This window comes from Hylaeus anthracinus, unplaced genomic scaffold, assembly GCF_026225885.1.
Source record: "Hylaeus anthracinus isolate JK02 unplaced genomic scaffold, UHH_iyHylAnth1.0_haploid 11997, whole genome shotgun sequence".
Lineage (NCBI taxonomy): Eukaryota > Metazoa > Arthropoda > Insecta > Hymenoptera > Colletidae > Hylaeus > Hylaeus anthracinus.
In genome coordinates this window covers 13,231,918-13,254,721 of record NW_026534344.1, presented here as the reverse complement: position 1 = coordinate 13,254,721, position 22,804 = coordinate 13,231,918, and the positions used below count along the sequence as shown (strand labels likewise).

The window sequence follows — 22,804 nt, the reverse complement described above, 5'->3', positions numbered from 1 at the left end:
ACTGGAATGAAATTCCGCTGGAAGGATTAATTTCACCAAGACGAGTATTGCGACGAACGTTCTAAAAAGTAATCGTAAAAAAGTTCGCTCGCAAGTAAAGTAAATAATATTAATTTGGACAGATTTGTCTAAAGAACTTGTCATACATGGAATCAACGAATTAAATTTTATACACGGAAAAAATTCGCTTTAATACAAAACAAGTGAATATATCCAGAGGTATCGTGCTCATAAAAAATGGTAGCTAACGCGAGTTTTTGAAATAGTTTCTTCCAGTTCAAATTATTGGTACAGTAGGAAAGTTTTACTGTCGCAAATTGCATTAATTTTCCACGTTGGTGCAATTCTCACCGGTTCACAGGCTTTTGCCATTTTGCATTCTTAACCGCAAGTTGCAATAATCTTACCTGGAATTACACCTGACGCCGTTCCTTTTGTAGTAAGGGGGCGAAACAGCGAGAGTAACAAGCAGTAAATCACGCAATTTAAAACGCAGAAATGGAGAGACAGATGCGATAGGAGAAAAAGAAATCTGTACATAATACAAGTGGGTGAAAGTGCGCTGCAGATAATGCAAGGATCGTCATCGTGAAAGTTTTTATTATTATTACACGTTTTTTAAACGCGCAGCTTCTGAATGTATTCGCTTATTTTACCTACAAATCGTTTTTCTCGGTATATCAAATTTAATTCGCTGCTTCCGGTATATATTTCATGAATAATTATTTCAATTTCTTTCACAGTATACAGGTCAGTAAAACTATCGTCTGTGACTTGTCTGTTTAATTTTGTAATATTTAAAATTGCAGATATTCGGTACAATCTTATTATTTAGAATAAACAAAAATTTGTTGGCTTGGCATTTCAATTAACAAACAACTACTTTGAATGAATAAGGTTTTCAGTACTACTTCTACAAAATTTTCTATTCTAATTTAACCCTTTTTCTGCGAGGTATTCCATAATTTTTCATACATCGTGAGTATTTAATTTGTACATAGAAGAAAATTCATTTTGCAGAGAACACCAAGTGTGGGTGATGCTATTTATACAAAAATTTTTGTACAAATTTAACCTTTTTTCTATGAGGTATTCCTACTTTTTTATACATCGTGAGTATTTAATTTGTACACAGAAGAAAATTCATTTTGCAGAGAACACCAAGTGTGGGTGATGCTATTTATACAAAAATTTTTGTACAAATTTAACCTTTCTTCTCTGAGGTATTCCATAATTTTGTATGCAGAGTGAGTACATGCTTTGTACAGAGAGGAAAACTCATTTTTCAGAGTACACCAAGTTTGGGTGATTCTGTAGGTACCTGCATGGTCTGAGGTCGTTTCATCGAACCGTTCATCCCCATAGCATCTCCACACCTGCTGGATTCACCTTGTCTGCCCGTATACGCGTAGATACGGTATAAATTACCAGACTGTCAGCGCGGCGTGAAAAGAGTCCTGTAATATGCACGTGATTCCCCGTCGCGTCCATTAGCGAGCTAATCACTTATTCCTTTCTGCGAACTTAGACTGCAGACTAAACGCAGCGTCCCGAGGTTTTCCAAGGCTCTATTTATACCATCTTATTGGATGGTTAATCAGATGTCCTCAGAGACTCGCGTTGTTAAACACTCGAGTTTCTCAGTTTTCTTCAACTTCGATCGGCGATCTACTATCAGAAAAGGGCAAAATATTCATGGATATCGAGAGTGGAAAATTGTGTAAATTGCATTGGCAAAAAAATGTTTCGCGAATCTCAAGGGTGGAGGATGTTCGATGGAAATTGCATGGCCAGAATGGGAACAGGAAATATTTCATGAATGCATAATACTTCTTGTTTGTTTTTATGAGAATGATCTCGTAGCGAAGATGGCGTTGTTTACTAAGCAAAAGAAATCTGCTTGGCTTTATAAAAAGATTACATTCAAAATTAAATTAGTTTGTTTCGGTATATACTTTAGATAAAATTGAACAGTCATGTTTCGTGCGGTTTTGAAATAAGGTTGTTCGTTATTCAATTAAAAATTAGTAGTTATTCTAGAATCAATGTGCTTTTTGCAGTCTCGATAATCCCTCGGATGTTCGATGTTTCCATTCTGTACAAAGGAGATTCGAAGAGGATGACTCTGTTATTCGGATAAAAGTGCAGGAAGATTTCAAAGAATGTTTAGCCAAAGAGAAGATGGATCAAGAGTACAGTCCTTCTTAAGCAAAACGATAGAACACTGAAAGAAAAAGAAAAGAATTACCTTTAAGCGTTCTCAAGTTGTGGATCTAATATTCACTATTAGAGCATTTATTTCGTCGAAACAAAAGGGTACCGACAGAAATGGAAAGTGTCGACGAGCGGATCTTTTATCGAAATTAGCTGCGCTTTTTTTATATTATTAAATGTCGTTTTATTAACTGCTTTATTTAATTGCTTGTTCCTGGTAATCACGTGACATTTAAGGTGGCCGTATCGATTCGATGGTCGCTATCGTGATTACGGTAGGATAATGCTCTCGAGCAACGATAGCCAAGCGATTCGACTTCACTCGTTTACTCGATGCGGAAGACCAAGGAAGCGGAACCGGAAGCGACTATCGTTCGGATAAAAAGCCGAAGCACGCTAATTAAGCCTTCATTAATGAGGGAACTGCCGCTGGGGTATACAGCCAGGGACGTTTCGTAAGGAATAGGCCGCCAAAGGCACAGGAAAGGTTCATCGTCTGCTATTTTGTTTAACCTTTCACTGACGGGGCGCATTAAAATGCTGTGTAACGTTGTGTGACAATCGCAACGTCACTCTAATTAACAAAAATGATAGAAACTTGCTGTATTTATGAGAGCCTTTTATTTCGTTCGCGTTTCCACATCTCCCGAGTTATTAACGAGTAATCCCAATGGAAAATGTTGTGGAGTATAAACAACATTTAATTGTGACGCGAAAATTAAGAATAATACGAAGATATTGTATATAAATGCTAGTTTAATATTGCTAGCCAAGGCAGGAGCATGCACGGTGGACTCGATTACTCTGACAGGAACAAATCGTAATCAGGAACGTGATTGCGATAATATTTGCCTGGTGCAACACTCTAATACCTAGATTACGTGGTTTTGTTACGTGCCTGTGGGGATTGATTGTGGATACACGGAGACACGAAATAATTCAGTCGTAAACGTCCGTTGGATTAAAGCGTGCTCTGCTGTTTTATTATATCTTAAAAAGAAAAATATGACGTTTATATAGACTGAGACACATTATTATTATTATTATTGTATACATCGAGATACTATCATTATTATATACATACATTATTATTATATGCATCAAAATATTATGATTACATACACATATATCAAGTCTAATTAATAGTAAGTGGACTGCGGGTACTTATGTGTTAATGGCAAGTGTATATAATACGAAAATGTCTGAGAATATACAAGCATATAAAATATAAAAAATGAAATACGCAGCTAGAAGGCAGAACATACTTAATTTACATTTATGTTATTAAATAATAATAACAAAATCTGTACCAAAATTTCGAGGAACATGGAAGAGTGGAAAATCTCGTCACCTAATTAATCAAGTGAAATCGAATCATCAGAGAGATGTCCCACGTTGCACCTACACAAACGACGTTCATTTGAAGCAGAATCGGTGCATCCGTGCACGGGATATGAGGTGCATTATGTGCTGGATCGACACGAATTACCAGGACCGTTTGAGCTGAGAATAATGAATCCTCTTTCCGCGACTGAAACACGTTCGAGCGAGTACGTCTGCGTTTGTAGGAGCGAGTCGTTTTTCGATGCTTAACGCATCGCGACAGACCCTGTTTATGCGTGTATAGCCGGGGTTTTATTATAAGACCGCGATATGTGGGGCACAGGCATTAATCAAAATTAATGTCTCAATGGAGACTTTCATCACGAATTTCGTAATCGGGATCGTAAGTTTGGCAATCGGGCCTCGTTAAGACGTTCTTCGTTTCAGAAAGGAAACATTGTGTTTATAGTTGGACAATGTGTGATTCATTTTGTCTCATTAGTAACAAGTGAACTGCGGATATTTATGCGCGAGTATGTGCAAGGATATAAAATATAAAAATTAAATACACATTTAGAAGACAGAACATACTTTAATTTACATGTATGCTCCTCACCTGTGTATATAATAATGTGAACGTATATTGGGAATATATAAAAATGTACAAGGGTAAATGCATAAATATATCATATATAAAAAATCAAATACACATTACGACTTTTATAAGACAAAATATAATTTAATTCACATTTCTATTCCTTGCATAAAAACATGAATTTGCGTATGCATTCAGCAACATTAAGCGAAGAAAAGAATAAAACAAGCCTCTTTAATTTTCCGTGAGCGCTCCACGTTCCAACAAGTTAGCAACAACTATTTCGCCCGTACCGTATTAATGGGTACAAGCGAACGATAATTTCAGCTGTTTCCTCGCCGTGTCGAAAACGTTGGCGAAGACGTAGTCGAACTTCCAGCACCGTAAGTACAAGTGGCTGAAGTTGAGACGTAACTACCGCCAATTCGAAGGGCTAAACTCGACCGGCCCACTCGAATCAGCCCTTTTCGCGTTTATAACTTACGATGCATGCATAATTGCAATTTCATTTGCGCGGCGCGAGGCATTTTTAATGTCTTTTAATGAAATGTGGCTCGGAAGAATTTCATTTCGTTCGTTTCTCGGCCTTGAGGAGACCGGGGGACTCGCATCCGCGATAATTGAAGCGCTGCGAACGGAAAGGTCCGGCACGAAGAACGTGCTTGCGCGGGCTGGGATTACGCAAGAACTGTTCTACGCTTCTGCCGACTTCCGCGAGATCTTGTTTATTAAAATTTCATGAATGGAACGCGAAGCTGGAAGTTAATTTCTCCTAGTGCGGGAACATTTGCGGAATCGTGCGGAACGAAGAAAACTTTGATGTTCTAACGAGATCTGGTTCTTTCTCGACGCATCGGTTAAATCTTCGCGAAACAATACGTCGCTTCAATTCTTTCCGGGTTGAACTTTGATCCATACTACACAATATTAAGCGTTCCGTTTTCTGGTCCCTTTGATTTCTGGATAATTGAGATTAAGGAGGGCAGATTCGTATTAGTCGCGTTGGTCGATGCCAGAGATGAGCAAAACTAATGATGAACTGTTTTTTTTCTAACATGATGGTTAAGATCGCATCAACGTCTAGGTTATTAGCCACCACATTTGGCTAAGCGACTAGTGGTTTATATAAATATCATCCTCATACTTGGACCAGTGAATTATGTCTGAATGACGAACTTTCGATTTATTATTTTTCGAATTATAAAAGTCTTTGATTACTTTTCGGTCCCCTTGAATATACTGCGATTCAGAAGTCTTGCTACGTGGGGTAGATGGTATCTCCGTGGCCTATATGGGTACCATTATAGTGATAACACATGCGGGGATTGATTCACTATTGACTCGTTTCGAGATATTCTCAAGGCAGGTGTTCTTCGTGTATGGGGGGCTTTCAAACCAGTTTCCTTGTACGCGAAGACTATTGAATCACTTTTTCTGTATATGAAGACTCAGCCTGTGGAATCTAGAGCCAAACTATACGAATACAGTCAGTCCCATAAATATTCGTACCATCTATGTCTATTGAAGAAAGTCTAAATGAAATGATAGGTATAATGTCTACCCATGTACATATTTCTAATGAAACATTTATTTGGAAACATCAAACTTTTCATTTAATTGAGACGAATTCTCGACACAAATGGTACGAATATTTATGGGACTGACTGTATACATACATAGTGACTACGTAAAAAAAAAATATTTTACTTTTGCAAGAAATTTTCTTATCGTGAATACGTTCATTTTTAAGATAACCATGGAATAATAAAATGAACAATTCCTGAATGCTTGTAACGAATAGCTATGAAACTTCTCGCGCATTATTTGCAACGATTTGAGAAGAGTGTAGAAAAAATTAGTCTCACACGAATTTGTTCACGTTAAGATCCAAAGTGACCGGACTAATTCAGCGTTGCGTGAGGCATGCATGCCTTCTGTATCCGCGAAAATTGAAAGCGGCAACGCTAGAACGGCCTTGGAAGGAACTTTTGTCCGCGTAGCTGTAGCATCCTCCGCTTAATCACTTTTTTAATTGCTCCTAGCGTTCGTGACGCGCAGCCAGGGCCAACGGATGTATCGGGGAAACCTGCGCCGAAACGCGACTCTTTTTCTTCTTCTTCTTTGTTCGCGCGCCCGCGAGGAACGGGACCGAAACGGGAAAAGCAAACAGCGTCGCGGAAGGCTTTTACGTATCTCATTTTTTTATTCCGCTCCTCCGTTCGTCGACGGTTTAATCGCCGACCCTTTCGTTGGAAGTTTTATTTGCCGGTGGAAAATTTACTCGTTTCCCATACGAAAGCGGAACGTGCCTCACCCTTGCGCGTTGTGACAGCGGAATCACCATTTTTCCTCTTTTTTCTCTGTGTCCGGTTCGTTTTTTTCCCCGTTTGTCGACATTATGGCGAACGACGGGACGCGCTTCGGCGCTGCTCGAAGTTACTTGTGACTGCGAGTTATTAAATTGCGGGGAGGGGGAGGGTGAAGCCTCGACTTTCGAAATTAATGCGTTGGTCATCTGGGGGAGTGGTGGCTCGAGATTCGTGGGATTTGGAATGTCGACTATTTTGTCCAGGATAAAATGTCTTTTGCAATATAAAAATGTGTGTTTGTCATTATTTTTATGATTAGACATACAGTTTAAAGAAATATTCTTCTTATAACGTGTTCTTTCTTTATTATATATAATTCTGTGTAGAATTTTTATTCTCTTATTTCATACAGTCTAAAGGAATATTCTTCTTCTAACGTATAGTTTCTTTATAATACTGCAGAATCATAAATCGTAATGGTCGAAATGTCTGCAACATAAAAAGACTTAAAAACGCATCGTCCACTTCAAATACTATTTACTATTGTCTATAATTAACAAGACTAAATATAATCCAACTAAACTCCACAATTCTTCAAACATCTACATTCCTGACAAGTCTTAAACTTATTATTCTTCTTCCTTAAATATTAATCTACACGCAAAATTCTATAGCAATCTAGCAATTCTATTGACACCATCACACTTCGTGCTACTGTTTTCAAATTTTCTTTAAATAAATACGAAAAACCTTCGTCCAGTCCCAATACCATCGAAAAGAAAATTCAAAATTGGAGTCTAATACAGATTTCAGGGGTTAGAACTGAGTAGTAGCAGTACTTGGCCGGCAGTGCGCGTGCGCGACGCCAGCGTCGCGCGAAGAGCGTCAGCGCGGGAGGTGGCAGTATAGTTTCGGACGCCGCGACGCGCGGTTCAGGGTTGGATTCGTGTATCGTTTGTTGTTCTCCTTCGATGTGTGCGTCGTTCCGGCTGTCATGCACTTCCGATCGTACGTGGTGCACGTGCCCGTTGAACGGTTTCCGTGGCAATCGCGCGGCCAGCTCGTAGTCGTCGCGGTTTGTTGACTCGACCATCGGACCAGGGTGTTGTTTGTTTCCCCGTGGAGAAGTGCAATCATCTGTGGATTAGTCGGAGCAGCTCGCTGCGGACAGGTTATTTGGGCTGCTGGACGCACCTCGTGTATTTACGATCCGTGAACCAAGCTCATCGATCGACGTTTCAGATTATATTTACCTCGACGGAGCGACATGAGCGAGCGCAAGGTAGAGGGAGGGTGGATCTCGTGGTTTCACGATGATTAACCCTTACGCGAGCCATGAAACGAAATTACAAGTTAAATGTTTTGTTGAAAATAAATATCAGCTAACGTGCTTGAAATATTAGAAGTTTAAACTACCAGAGCTTTAGCAGTTTACGACTTAAATATTTCATGAGGGGATGAAGCTATCGTAAAGATGTTTTGAGAATAGTTTTGGGGGCTGTTCTATGGAGAGATTTAGGAGACAAGTTAATTCTTTTAAAATGAACCTTGTATATCCATTTTTTATTATTTTTATCCATAAGATGTGTGTATACAGCGTTTGTTTTTACTTTAGTATACTAACTACAAACGGAGTACTTCAGTGAAATTCTTTTTCAAATAGATACTCAAAAACACTGTGACCTAGTATTCCCAAATGAAATAATTTTTCACTCGTGAATCCTCATTTGACTCTGACGGTCTCACCACCAGTGTTTACTAACCCCCGCGAAAAAATACAGTATTTTTAACCTAGCAGTTTGTTCGATAGAATTACCTGAATTACCTACATTTTACTTAAATTTCTTCGTGCCCAAGGAGACAACAATTGACTTAGCAATCCAAGGAACGTAATGACCAACAAATAAATAAACAGAATTAGTCACAGGAGGTCGCGTAGCACGCTCTAAAGCAAAGACGGGTAATTACGTAACGAGTATGTGGACGATTAGGAAACTTTGTTTGACAGTATCAGAGATCCCCTCGACTATGGTCCATGAAATAGGGTAATAAATAAATGGGGTATCGTTAGATCCTTATTAGGCGATAATTCCAGCGGCAGACGAACCGAGAGCGAAAGAGAGAAAGGGGGGAGGGATGAACTCGTGATTTTACGATGATTAACCCTTACACGAGGCCGTTTCCTGCTCGGTACGCGCTTCGACTTTGAATCAGGGTAATTATGCGCCTCTTTACGGGGGTCGCTGCAACGCTGCGCAAATGTGCACCGCGGTAATTGATGCCTCGAAATGTGCAATATTTGAAAGCGAACCGTTCGAGGGCGTCGTTGTTTATTCACAGCCGAATCGCTGCGCGATGGCGGATACTCGCGAAAGGGTTGAGAAAAAGTTCGGTCGATCGTTTTTCTACGTACCTGGCGAGTTCACTTTGGTAATTAATGCGATCGTAATTTTTACGTGGACCTGATTTTAACCCAAATATTTTGTTTTTATGAGCCTTAAAATTGTACTTTATTTTACGTTTATTTATTACGGCTGATTTAAATGGTAAATGGGTCGAAATAATACAGGAGGAATATTTTTTAGGTGTAGAGAATGGTTCATGTAACTTACTTACACACCTTAATTTTCAATACATACATTGTATGAGAGATTTTATACAAAAGTTGCATTATTTGAAGGGCCACGTCATGCAGTATTTTTTATTTATTTTAAATGGAATGCTGTAGTACGAAGTGCCTTTCAAATCATGTAATTTTTGTACAAAAAGTGTTTTCATGCAATGCATACTTCAGTAATTAATCAAACTGTGGGTGTTTTGAATGCATACATGCAATTACCAATAACATTTATTATTGCTCGCACGGGCTAATGAAAATATCAATGTTAAAATCAAAACAATCCACATCAAACCTCCATCTATATAGTTTAAAAACAATATACTTATTTATGGTAGGTGAAAATGGTGAACCAGTCTCTGTTAAACCATCTAACCGTTTCAATTCACGCGGAGTTTGCCATAGAAGGACTCTGAAAAGCTTCTCTAAACTTTCCCTCTCGGTTCTGTCCTAATCGCTTGATTTGCAAACGTTTTTTTCTCTCACAAATATAACGTTCTGTGTTTCAAGCCCACAACCGTTCTTCGAGGTTCTTTTCCCCAGCTTGATTAACATTTTCACTTTTGGGAAAATATCGGAAACGTTATCGTGCCGTACAGTGGTCGCTATTTTTTTTTCCATACCGTGAATGATTTAACGAACGAAACAACGGAAACGAGCAGAACGAGAGAACGCGAGAAACGACAAATCGCTGGGTCATCCATCCGTTCGTTTCGTTTTCGGTTTCCCGTGGCTCTTGGAAATTTATTTTCCTCGAAGGGACGCGATTTTATCGCGACGCGCGTACAAACGATAAAATGATCGAAATTGCCGCGACGCGTTTCGCAGAGGTATCAATCAATAGGTAATTAATCGTCCTGTTGCGGAACGCAATTTATTCGAAAACAAATTCGGGATTAAAACGACGAAATCGCGCAGATATTGGCAATTTCCTCTACGGAGGTGAAATTGTGGATGGGCTCTTTTTAGCATGCATTTTGTCGGCCTCTTGGAATTGGAAATTTTCTTGTTATTTTTCAAGTAGTTGTAGCATCAACTAGTCGGATAAATTAATTACTTGATGTGGGGCTATTGATTTTTATCATTTTTGGAACATTCGATTCACATTCATTGTGAATGTAGAATATTTCATAGTTTCGAATTTGAGTCATCCTTGGTGTGTTTGTTAAATTCTACAAAGTATTAATTATATTTTTCACTCTCGTATTTCTTGAAGAATTACTTCTTTGACCAATTTTTTAACTGACTAAAACAATCACGATATTTTTAGCACTAGCATCAACAATTTTTGTGAGAGTTCAATTTGCTCCAACAAGTTTAAAAGCTGCAATACCTTTGGATGATGCACGCTATCTTTTCAAGGAGGCAGAATTAAAATACTTCAAGATACACCCCGAGTTATCTTTTATAGAGGTAGAATGAAAATACATTAAATCATCTTTTATAGAGGCTGAATTAACTCTCTCTTGCGTAATGTGCTCGATTGGGAACCCAATAAAAACAGTCCTTGTAAAGTTTGCCGAGGAAGTTCTGTGATGTATGTGCACAATAACGTCTCCTTATGAAGAAATCTAATAACTCTGGAACTTCAGCCACTTAGATTTAAGTATTGATTAATTGGTGAACGTATAAACAATAATAAAATGGTTACTTTTTTAAACATAATCATTAATGTTAAATAGCTTTGGAGCATCTCGATCTTATTTATTACTTACTAAATTAAATAAATGCTTTAAGGCTGTCGAATAACACCAGTGATTTTTATTTATTAATAAGCGTTTTACCATCTTATCTTTTTTTCAAAATAATATCGTTCTCAGTTAACCCATTTTCCCCGAATCGGAGCATAGTGTAGAAGCGAAAATAAAATATTTTTGGTTCTGCGTGGGGTTGATTTATTTTGCAATTAAAAAAGACAAACGAGTTCAGCGTGCGTCAGTCTTCTGTCACAGAGTATCCGTAAATAAATTTAAACCAACACGGTTTACGCGTTTTAGAAACTTCGCAGAGCAGTTTTTCGCTTTTACGACAACACTTTTCGTAATAAAAATGCTCATGAGCCGAACCAGAAGGCTTCAAGTCATGCCCTAGTTTAATGCTCGCCGATAAAGTACAACGCACCATCATCGCGATACAATAGGTTCACGGTCGTAAAGGGTTGATGCGTTGGAAATTGTTTCGAACAGATTATATAATACATGACGTACGTGACGAATACCGTTCTATGATTTAAAATGAGACGAAAATACTATATTTGGTTGATTTGAAAAACGATTCGTTAAAAAATTGGACAAAAAAAAATACGACTGCGTTACAAACAGGCTTTCAGCATCGATTTAAATGCGGTGTTTGGAAGGAAATGTAGGACGGTGTTCTAATTGGTTTCTGTTTTCTGCTTGAACGATTGACTGGGGATTCTCTTTTTTTCGCTGAAATTGCTGAAAAGTGCGCCCTTGTTTGATTTAAGGTCACGAAATGGTTCGTGTTGGTAGTTAGTAATATTCTACTTGTTTTTTGCTTTGACCAAAATGCTTAAATAGAATTACATGGCTGTGCACAGTACATAATGTACGACATGGTCAGAAATTGATTAAATTTAGGCACCCATAAAATTGGTTTGGTCATACTGGCAAAAAATGTTAAATTTTTATATAGATAAAGGAAAATGAATGAAAGGACAGGATTAATATTAATTTTTCCAGGTAGAATGAAATTGTAACGAAATTCACCCCCGTAATAAATTGAATATCATTTGAAACGCAAAATTAAAGGTAGCATTCCTGGTTATATGTATTTTTTTTATAACGTTTCAATGAAGTACCTCTTAGGTTAAATTTGATTTTTAATCAGAGACATTCGTAAATGTTTACAAACGCCCTAAAAATTTGCGATATTATCCAAAATAGAATTTATACATATAATCTTATAATTTAACTTTCTTTGATTTTTCATATTATATTAAATATGTCTAGATTATTTTAACTGACTCCGTGAAATATTTCTGTTTCAATCTTATTTTGGAAGAAAATTTCACGCGAAGCTTTGGAATTCTAAAAAAGATTTTGCGCCAGCTGGGAGACAAATATGTGTGTCAAAAGGAACTTTTCGCGGTGCGCGTTGCACTTGGACCTTTGAGAACACGTTCGCGATCTTTGACCCAGTTGACATTGTTCAACCACGCGAGAGAGCTACTGCGATTCGTTCTAATTTGTAGCTGACAACAATCGCGGTTCGAATTTCGTTTTGATTCGAGATTCGCAGCAGAGTTTCATGAATCGTGATGCTTCTAAAATCCAAACTTACGCAAAATGACACTGGGATGTATTTAGTTTGCGTTAGAGTTAGAACAATATTTAGAAATCACAAAACGAGCACTTTTCATTGCGTTTCGACTTCAATGATTTTATCAAAAGAAATCTTACTTGTTTTAGTCGAGTCGAGCATTTTATTCCGAATGTAAAATGTTTCTGGGCTCTCGATTTCGTGTCATTCTATTTGGAAAAAGAAGACAAAACTGTGATAAACGATCAGACAGAAATGGGCTCGCATACCCATTCGTGCCATTGTGTTTGCGTAAATACCGTGTACGACGAAAAGTTGACCATAACTCGTTTGTAGGTTAATTAGAGGCTAAAACTTAATTATGAGCCTGGCTTGTCTTTTTAGAAAGTACAGTTGTACCTCTTTTCTGAAACGTGCACGTTCTTGGGTTACGAAACAGTTAGTTTGTGGTATGAAGGCGAACTCTACCAGAGGATATCAAAATAAACTAACTGATGATACGATTAAGACATCATTAGATTAAATTAAAATTGATAATTAATCACATAAAATTACAAGTTTTGTTTGTGAATTGAAAAACTATAATATGTAATATTATTCTAAATAGTAATACTTTTAGACTGCAATATTATTGTAAATAATAATGCCTGTGTCTATTTACATTTTTAAGTTAAATTACTACATACGGCAATCGAAGAATCTTTAGAATAATATTAATTTAAATAAATACTCTGGACTGACTGTTTTCATATTCAATTTAAAATACTAAACACACCAAACAAATTACGTTTAATAATTAAAACCTACTCTAGGCGAAAGCGCTTTCTCCGTAGATTTGGTTTCGACTCAAAGTGGCTCGAACGTACATATTACAGTGCAATCGCCAACTGCACGCGTTTCGCCTATCGTCCCTGCCAGTCGTGAGCGTTATTCGAGCGCATTGCGACCGGTAAACGGAAGTTACGAAAGAAGCGTGTTCCCCGTTTCTGATTTTTATCGCCGCGATGCAATTCTGTGCACGGTCACACCGTGATATTCCTAACGTCCCTCGAAGAGGAAGTCAACTTCTCGTCTCGGCTGTTTTCCGACTCGAAAACACTCGCCTGTTTCGTGTTACCGTATTCGACGCAAGCTCGATTCGGGCATAATCGTTTCCGCGAAATTCAGAACACTTCGCGGGCCGAATTTTCTGCTTCCTGTGAAAGTTCGTCGGAGCTTTCACATTCTCTATTTCCGGATACTTTAGATAGGGCTAATTGACGCTGGGTTTTTACAAGCATCGCCTCTTTTGCACGAGTATCAGTAGAAATTGAACGTGTTCGCGTTGATGTATACTTAGTTGTGTAATCTTAATTAGGTAAATAAAAGAAGCAATATTTAGGCGTGGGAAATTGGAGAAATGTGTTAGTTGTTGAATTAGAAGTTCAGTCTGATTTGTAAAAGGAATGCATGGTTCCAGTTGAAAAAATGAAATGATTCTTTAACTGTACAAACGATTTCGTTTCTTCTTCCACTCAATTTTCAAATAGGTTTTGAAATTTGATTGGTAGCCTGTGGATGTTTATGAAAATTTCTACAGGCACAGATGGAGAATTGAAATTTAAAGGAAAGTGTCTCTTATCTTCTAAACAGTGTAACATGTATTTGATATATTTTTAAATTTTGTGCACATTCTAGTCTAGACTTTTCTCATCACTCTATTTACTTTCAACGTCCAAATATTGTAAACGACGTCAATTAATCTCCACCTAAAAATAATACAACACAAGAAACTCAGCAGTTTAGACAATAGAGTAAAACCACTCCACACTCTTCACTGGAATTTCTTCCTGCAAGAGCAAGTAAGGATCTCGATCGAAAGAATACCATAAAAAGCGCTTAAAGAGGATATCGTCAGATGTTTATTACGTGATAATTCCAGCAGCTTCCCTGGACAATTTCCATTGTGTGATGACACATCAGTAAGCGTGTACCAAGTCGCGCGGAATGGTTTCTCGCGGTCGTATTTTGTCACGGTTGGACGACGATCCTCGAAGCGACGTAACATCCACGCAGCGCTGAAAACCGCTGAGAAACAAGTCTTCTTCGGCATCTCCTTTTTCCCTCACAGGATCGACTTACAAACGCATGCGTCTTCTCAGAACAGCGCGAGTTTTCCCCACGAATGCTAGAATCGCTCTTCTTTCTTTTCCTTTGAGACCGCAGATGAGTGCAGTGGCTGGTCATCGGTGGTTGATATTCTAGGATTTGTAACTGAAGGAACTGGAAGCAGTCTCGGTGCCCAAAACGTAATATTTTATTAATATCATACTGGAAATCTTGATATAATATTCAGGTTTGAAAGTTGAGATGAAGCACATGCTCTTTCAATTATATTTGTGGACGTATGAAAATGAGAATGGCGAGTACTTTATTTATTTAGTCGAAAGTGTAACTTACACCCTTGGAAATAGATATGTGGACACTTCCTTGATTAGTATAAGTATGTATAAAATATTACAAATCTGTTTATAATTCTGCATATAATTTGTTTTGCATTGGAAAATGTATTGTATCGATAGCTCATTTAACTTCTTTGTAAGTGATATTATTCAATCGAGTAATGAAGTAACGTTATAATATCACAATTTACACCGTCCACGTATTTATTTTCATGAATAGATATAGCCTCTGTACAACCTTTGCTTCCATTTGTGAATTATTATTCCATCAAATTCTGTTGATGTTTTTCATCAAAACCGACGCTTCCCTTTCAATGCTTGTCGGAGGCTTCGAAAACGGTAAACATTGATTTCATTTAAACGGAAACACGTCGCACCACTCGAATGTTCATTTCCTATTTGAAATTCGGAAGCCCCCTTTTTATAACGGTTTCCTTTCTTAGAGCCGCAGTCGAGCGAACGTGATTCGCGAAAAAATTGCTTGTTCTTGTACCTCCGCAAGTCGCGATTGTTTCGTATGCATTGTGTTTCACGAAGCCCTGCTTTGGTTTCGCGGAAAGCTGCAGCTTAAAAGGAGTCGCGGCGAGAAAGAACTTTCCGTTTCACCAATAGAAACTCCTTCTTGGGGTGTACACGCGTTTTCCGCTCGGCTCTCTGTTATTCGATCCTCGACTTCTTCCAGACTTTTCAGGTTTGGAGCACTCGCAAACTCTACGCGAACTAGAACTGTTCTTTGGCGAAAGAAGTTGGGCAAATTTTGCTTGTAGATTTCAGTATCGCTTCTTTTGCTTTTTCAAATTTACGTTGAAGAGGATACCAGGGATTGGGGATATTTCTTATCTGGATAGAAGTTTCTAATGATTTACAAAATTAATTTACAAAATGAATTCAAGTCTTCAATTAATGTAAGGAAATTTTACCTGAATGATTTTTCAATCGTATGAACGTAGCAAGTATATTGGGTCAGTGTGATTTATAACGTGAATTCGTGTTTGTAATTGAAAGAATGAAATTTTATATAAATTTTGTCTGAATGTGTTTTTATTTATTTCTTTTAAGAAAAATAGTATCGTTTGCCACTCTTATGCCACTTGCGCTACGGCTACTTCGCTGACACAGATTGATAGTACGAGTATCAAGCTATGTTACTTTCATTATATCTTTGAAATTACCTAGTAATTGCACTTAATACTTCATTCATGTCATCTGCGATACACTCAAAATGTAGGTTACTATCGGAAGGCATTTTTCTCCTTTATAATTCATGTTGTACATTCGGAATGAATGTTAACCGAGTTAATTTTATTCCTCTAAAATTGTTATTACTTTACATAATTTTCTTCGACAACCTCTCATGTGGGATGAGCACAGTAACGCCTTTTTTCGTTTTAATTTTCATTTTCTCGGCAAATTAATGCACAAATGGGAGCTCCAGCCTCTCGACTGTACAGTTTAGCACGCGAATCCAGCGTTTCATTTTTTTTCCCTTCCTCGAATCGTTTCGTTAGCATTGAATATTTCTGGCGCGGCTGTGTAGCATTCAAATTTATTTAAATTCTCCCTGATACAGAGAAGGTCGGGAAAATTGCAATTTCGGCAGAATGTTCCTATTGCAAATCGTTTGGCGTCCAATTTTACTTTATAAAGGGAAACTGTTGTAGATCGTAAGCGATCCAATTTTGTTGATTGTTTGCTAACCCAATTTATTCATATCGACTGTTTCAGAATATTCTATAGCTATACCATGATTAACAGACTTGCTCGTGTAACAATAATATCTATTTAACGCAATAGAATTATTTAAATTAATGAAGCAGGAGTACCAAGACTTTTGCATTAACCATAATATTGCATTTTATAGAAACTTTAGAAGGATTCTTCGACTAACTGTACGTTTCTTCGAGTATGATCAAATTCTGCCGATATAATATACAATTTATACCGATATAATACACTCCTGTACCGTACGAAATGCACTTCTAAAGTGGTTTCATAAAAAAACTTGTCCATTCACCACAAAACCGCTAGACATCGGCAATCAGTGGGCGCGTTCAACCGTGCCCTACCAATCGAAAGACGAAGCAACATTATTCCAAATAATAATTGTTGCATCAGCTACCCATTTTTAATTCATTTATAATCACTCGACCGAGTACAGTCTGTTTTTAACTACACACAGTCCGTTTCTAATTCGATTTTATCCATTTAATCGAACGCAGTCGGTTTTTAACTCGATTTTAAGTATGTAACTGGACACAGTCGACGAACACCATTCGAATTAACTTTGCGGCCACAATTCCGAACCGTCGAGTGTATCGATAATCACGCCAATGAAACCAACGCTCGAGTCGCACAGAGATTCCTAACGAGCGACCGTGTCAATTTTATCGGTCTTCGAACTCGATTAATTCTGCTCGTTTCGAGGTTGCGCTAACGTCATCCGTTCGTCTCACTTGTTTCACCGTTCCTAATGCCTGTAATTGCAGCACACTCGAAATTGGGCTGGCAAAAAGTATTTACGCGGCGCAATTTCGTTCGTCGACGGTTAATTAGCCCGCTACGAATGTAACGAAACCGACGCGCGTGTCCCCGCTATTCATTTCGTTTACGAACGCTGTCAAGGTTGCTAAAAACCGGGAAAGTTGCTCGTCTATTCGTGACCAGCTCGAATTACGCGGAGAACGATCGATGGCGTGGTATAATTTCCTTTGAGGAACGCGCCGTTTAGGCAGAGAGCGGGAAAAAACTGACTCTAGAAAAGATAGAATCGATACGGTGTGTACATGTATACATCTAAGTCATGTATTTTGAGGTGCGTAGGGAAGATTGTTATTTTGTTTTATTTGGATATCAAGGGGAAGATAATTAGCGGGTTAGGTATATTAAGTAAGTTCGAGCTCTATTTCTGGAACTGGTTTGACAAAGGCAATATTTTCTCTTTATTAATTCTTATCAGCCGGAGGATTTCTCTTAAACTAATCATATTCATTAAATTTTTACTATACGTTTTAATTTTCACAGTTTTGAAACGATTTCATTTTATCAGTACCAGTCAGTCTCATAAGTATTCGTACCCTCTATATCTATCGAAGATATTTGTCGAAATTAAATGATAGGTTTGATGCTTCCAAACAAATTTCTCATTATAAATATATACAAGTGTAAGGTTTATTTACGTACATATTTATAATGAAACATTTGTTTGTGAACGTATAATCTGTCATCTAATTTAGACAAATTTCTTCAACAGATAACACATTCACGACTACACGCACTAGTAATAGAATTAATTTAATACGAAGTTCAGAAATTGCTGCTGATACAAAGTACAAGCACTTCGTGCCAGATTTTGCCCACGTTTTCCAGGATGTCTCCTAACCGTAGATTTCCGACACGTGTCTGGGGTCAGGCGCTTTTTCCTCCACGAAGACCCTGGCAATTAAGTCAGCCCGCACGCCAGCGGCCAGTGGAGTTAGCTTCTCGTTTCCTGTCGAAAGACGAACACATGCGTCTAGGTTCCAGGAAGTATTTCGAGTTGTCCAAGCTATCCTTTCCTTCCTGACGAGCTCGAAGTTACATAAGACGGACGGATGCAACCCTGCTTTCTCTTCTTTTTTTCCTCGCACCCCAAGTCGGAATGCTTACTCGGCCGTGGTACGGATCAGATTAGCTCGGCCACTGTCTCGTCTCTATCAGAGAAAGTGTTGCATTTTTTATCTATCGCTGAATTCATTTCACCGTACGATGAATCCGCGTATCTAGCAGCACCAACAGCTGCAGCTACCTGAACGACGAGTTTGATCAAATGGGAGTACACCTGAGCCAGTTAGTACAACGAATACTCGTTTATTAACCGTGGAATATTTTTTCTCTTGGTTTCGGGTGGATTTCACCCCGTGCGCAATCCATTGTGTTTTATTGATTGTTTGGAGCCCGGGGTGATTTTACAAATGGCGAGATTTTTGAGTTGATCGAACTATACTTGCGTTGGACAAAATACAAATTTTTGAATATTTATTTTATATGGGGATATGGGGTTCACAAATTGGGAATTTATGTCTGTTATCAATTTGAGAATTTTTCCCTGTAATTGTATAATGTCAGAGGTATAATTGTTGAATCTTTGTTACACACGCGTGATATTAACATTAAAGTCCAGTTTGAATTGTGAGCATGCACGCGAGACACTGTCAAGGATATTTAAATATACCTAACAGCAGTAATTACTCCAGCTAAGCAAATATTACATTTTTCCGCCACGCAACACGTGTCACATTGCGGAGCCGTAATTCGTTCGTTAACGAGTAGAATTTCATTTCCTTTTAGCCTGCAATGGTAAAGGATTGTTTGAAATACAACGTCTATACGAGGGTCATTTAAAGGTCTGAGTTAGGTCAAGTTTAAAGAGCCATTTCTTCAGAACCAAACTGTGAGAATGCGCATAGTCTGCAGATGTAATCTACCTTTGTTTTCGACTTGTACGTTTCAAATGTTCTACGTAACCGTGGAAATATTTGCGAATGCGAAAACCAACGTATGATTCATTGTTTTGGAGCGAGAGAAAGTGTTCCTCGCAGCGTATCTTGAGCAAGAAGTGGAAAACGAACAAACACCTTCGCATTCTTTGTGTAATCCTAGATCCAGTTGCAGACATTATTCGGTTCGCGGAAATTGAATTGGTTCCGAGCACCCTTAAAGTTTACGAATCAGGACGAACTTCGAACCTTCCAATCGCCTAAGAGTACATAATCATTTTCTCGAACTACCGCCGTGCCGCGAAAGCACGTTCCATCTCAACGAATAAAATGATTAAATTTTGCACATTTCGATGTAAAACGCGGCAGGTTCCTTTTTGTTCTTCAATTCGGACGAGATAATTACACAGTTTAACGAACGAAATTTTTCCCGCGAAATTATTCAGGTATAATGAACGAATTAATTAATGGAATTAATTAAACCCGTGGGTTTTCATCGAGCAAATTTGCAGGAAAACGCGAGCTCGCGATAATTCTGTTAAAAAGCGTAAAGAAAACCTGTTGGTCGATTTTCAGCGAACGAAAGCCACGCGACAACGATATTATCCGTCGCACAGCGCTCAGATTTCAATCAAAGAATTCCAATAATGGTTTACTCGCTAGAATATCATACTTTTGTTTTCGTCGGGGAATTTTGGGGGCTGGGACGCGCAACAGGGAAATTCGAGATCGATTTGTGTCTGCGCTAGCTAACAAATCGTTTTCCGGCTTTTGTCTCCGCATACAACTGATCGAGCAACGAATTCGGTGCCTCGATGAACGATCGTAAACCTTTTAAAGGGTTTCATGCACCTGGACGGTTAAATAAACGGGTCGATTGTAAAATTTCCTTTATTGGAAATTGCTAACTCCTCTCGACCGAATTTGTTTTCATTCAAAAGTGCATTCATTGTTAACTGACTCGTGAATTATTAGTTAATCTAAATTTCACTTAGATATACTTAAGTCAATTATTTTATATTCTTTGTAATCATTTTTATCCAGTTTAGAAGCCATCGAATATTCGCCTGTGTGATTAATATCAGGACATTTTTTTTTTATCAGTCTTGTAGAGATTCATTCGAAGAAATTGTTTATAAGAAATCGTGCACTCGAGTATCGCTTTTTCCAACATTTTTTATCCTACATTAGGAAACGTTCAACAGATTTTAATCACGGCGAACAATAATTGGACTTAGGCTGTCTCGCGAAATCGTCACTGACCGGATCGAAGCACAAGTATGGGATTAATTAATTCCATTAATTCGTCGTTAATTAATTATTGGCACCCGGACCGGGGCAAGTACAGTCGCGTAAACGGGTTTCCTGTGATGATCGATCCTGTTCGTTAAACGTTTAATCAACGCGGAATATATGTATACAGGGTGATCTCGAAACGATGACTGTTTTATTTAGCAGTGTTTAAGAAAATAATAATTTCTTTTGGAACAATCCAACAAATTATTCGTTGATGAATCATTCTTGGACAAATTTTAAAGAAATTTATTTATTTATATAAACACTATCAGACTGTAAATGTTTATACATTTATGACAAATAAATATGAGCATGTACACAAATGGAAACAATATTTAAAATATGAATTGCGATATGCATGTTATACAATTTGGAATATGAGACCTTCATTGAAGTTTCAATTTTCTGTCTGTGAAAATAAGAATTTGCATAAACATCCCCAGTGTATTCATCGCGTATGCACTATTATCATGAAAATGATCTAAACTAGCAAGGGTTAATAATAAGTAACAAAACAAAAAAATAATAACACTGTCTTTCATAAAGTAGCAAATTTTCTTCATACTTTACAACAGTCTCGGGGAATCGGTCGACGATATAAATATAAAATTTATGGAGCCGACCCGTTACGGTCTTATCTCGAAGTATTAAAATTCCAAGCAGGCTTCCCCCAACCAATCTTCTATCAATTATCGATGATAATAAATTTTATGTCCGTAGCTGCGAGGCCGCACGAAACGATGGTGTTATCGATTTTTGCACCTATTTTTTTCCCACCTTTCCCCGCTGGGTCAGTGCCCTGTCAAGGGAGAGGAATCCGCGCTCGAGCGTGAAGACGGATACACCATCAATCCGTCGATGCTCTCCGTAAATATTTGCAACTGGTCGTTCGCCCGTCAGCTTTTCAGAGACGTAGCGGCAGCGGCAACGCAAAAATCGCAACGTTACTGCACGTTACGTAAATATTAGGGCGCGCGCAGACGCGATGAAACGATTTTCGACGAGGACCGTGAAGGGCAGATGCCCCTTTGTGATCTATCTCGAACCCTACCCCTGGTTGGAGTGGTCGCGCTTCGTTACCAAATCAGCAAACATTTCATCGACGAATACTATTTCTCTCAATTGGGACCTCGGCACTCACCGGACATGGGTTAGGTTGGATACGAGGCTTTCTTTTTTAATGGAACAAGTTACATTCGATGCTTTTCTGGTTTGTAATGCGAGCTTGTTGACTCGATGCTTTGTACTTTAAAATCGAGAGAATTTTTCTTCATTTAATACCTGATTCAATTATTCGCGATTGATTTCATTTTGCGTGTTGTGTATCGTGCGTGTAATGTTCATATAGCTTACTAAACACGAAAAATAATTGATTATACTATAGGTAATGTAAAATGTACACTATCGATGTACAGCATATATTTTGTTTATTGTATATTAATAATGCATGTCACTTATAAATACTGTATATTATAACATAAATAATGTATTATTTTTCGATCCACGGATTCCCTCGAAATTCTCAGTTACTACGAGAATTGTTTACTAGCAGTTATTTTTGTCTCATTTTGCACAGTAAACAGTTTATTGAAAACTGTATATGTTTGTTGATTACGAAATTCCCGTAATCACGAGCTCTAAAAATTTTACCCGCGATTTATCTGAAATCTATATTCCACGTTCGCATGGCACTTTATCCGGTGTAATGAAAAAACGTTGTCTATTTTTTATTCATTAAAAGTTTCGATCCCCTTGCATGCCCGTTCAGGTATGCGGCTACCCTGCAAGCGATTACGAAGGTGTGTTAATTAATCCTAAGCTTCGAACTTCTAAATATAGGAGGTGGCGTAGAAAAAATATCAAAGAAATATTTCATGAAATTTACTGGTGCAACGTATTTAAAACTGTATGTATAAATAAGTAAGCGTCTCCATCCACTGCGAGCGAGCAAACATGACATACAACATTATTTTTACGATATTCTCCCGTAGAAATACTGTTTATTAATCATTAATGTCACTTAATGTCAGCACCCGAATAGACGTTGTTAATGCCACTTCAGAATAACAAGCTCGATGTTTCATTTGCCTACATTTATTCGCCAATGAAATTAGTTACAATATTATCCCGGCGTTGCGCGTCAAATTATTCAACATTCCGCGCTCTTTGTGCAATGGTTGCGATCGCACCCAGCGTAATCATCGTAAAGCAGATTAATTTACAGAAAGTATTAAACCTCCACCTCCCGTTTG

The 22,804-nt window shown here is 38.0% G+C and overlaps 1 protein-coding gene across 6 annotated transcripts in view; it reads left to right on the top strand.

The window, feature by feature from the left end:
• The window catches only part of LOC128889200 (rap guanine nucleotide exchange factor 2-like), a 202,697-nt gene that overhangs the window by 86,987 nt on the left and 92,906 nt on the right, over positions 1 to 22,804 (top strand). For 4 of the 6 annotated variants that reach the window (XM_054146622.1, XM_054146618.1, XM_054146620.1 and 1 more), the window contains exon 1: positions 7,337 to 7,612. The exons of the other annotated variants lie outside the window; for them this stretch is intronic. The gene's annotated coding sequence lies outside the window, so the exon portion shown is untranslated. Of the gene's footprint in view, positions 1 to 7,336; positions 7,613 to 22,804 lie in introns of those variants that run through there. 6 annotated transcript variants of the gene reach the window in all.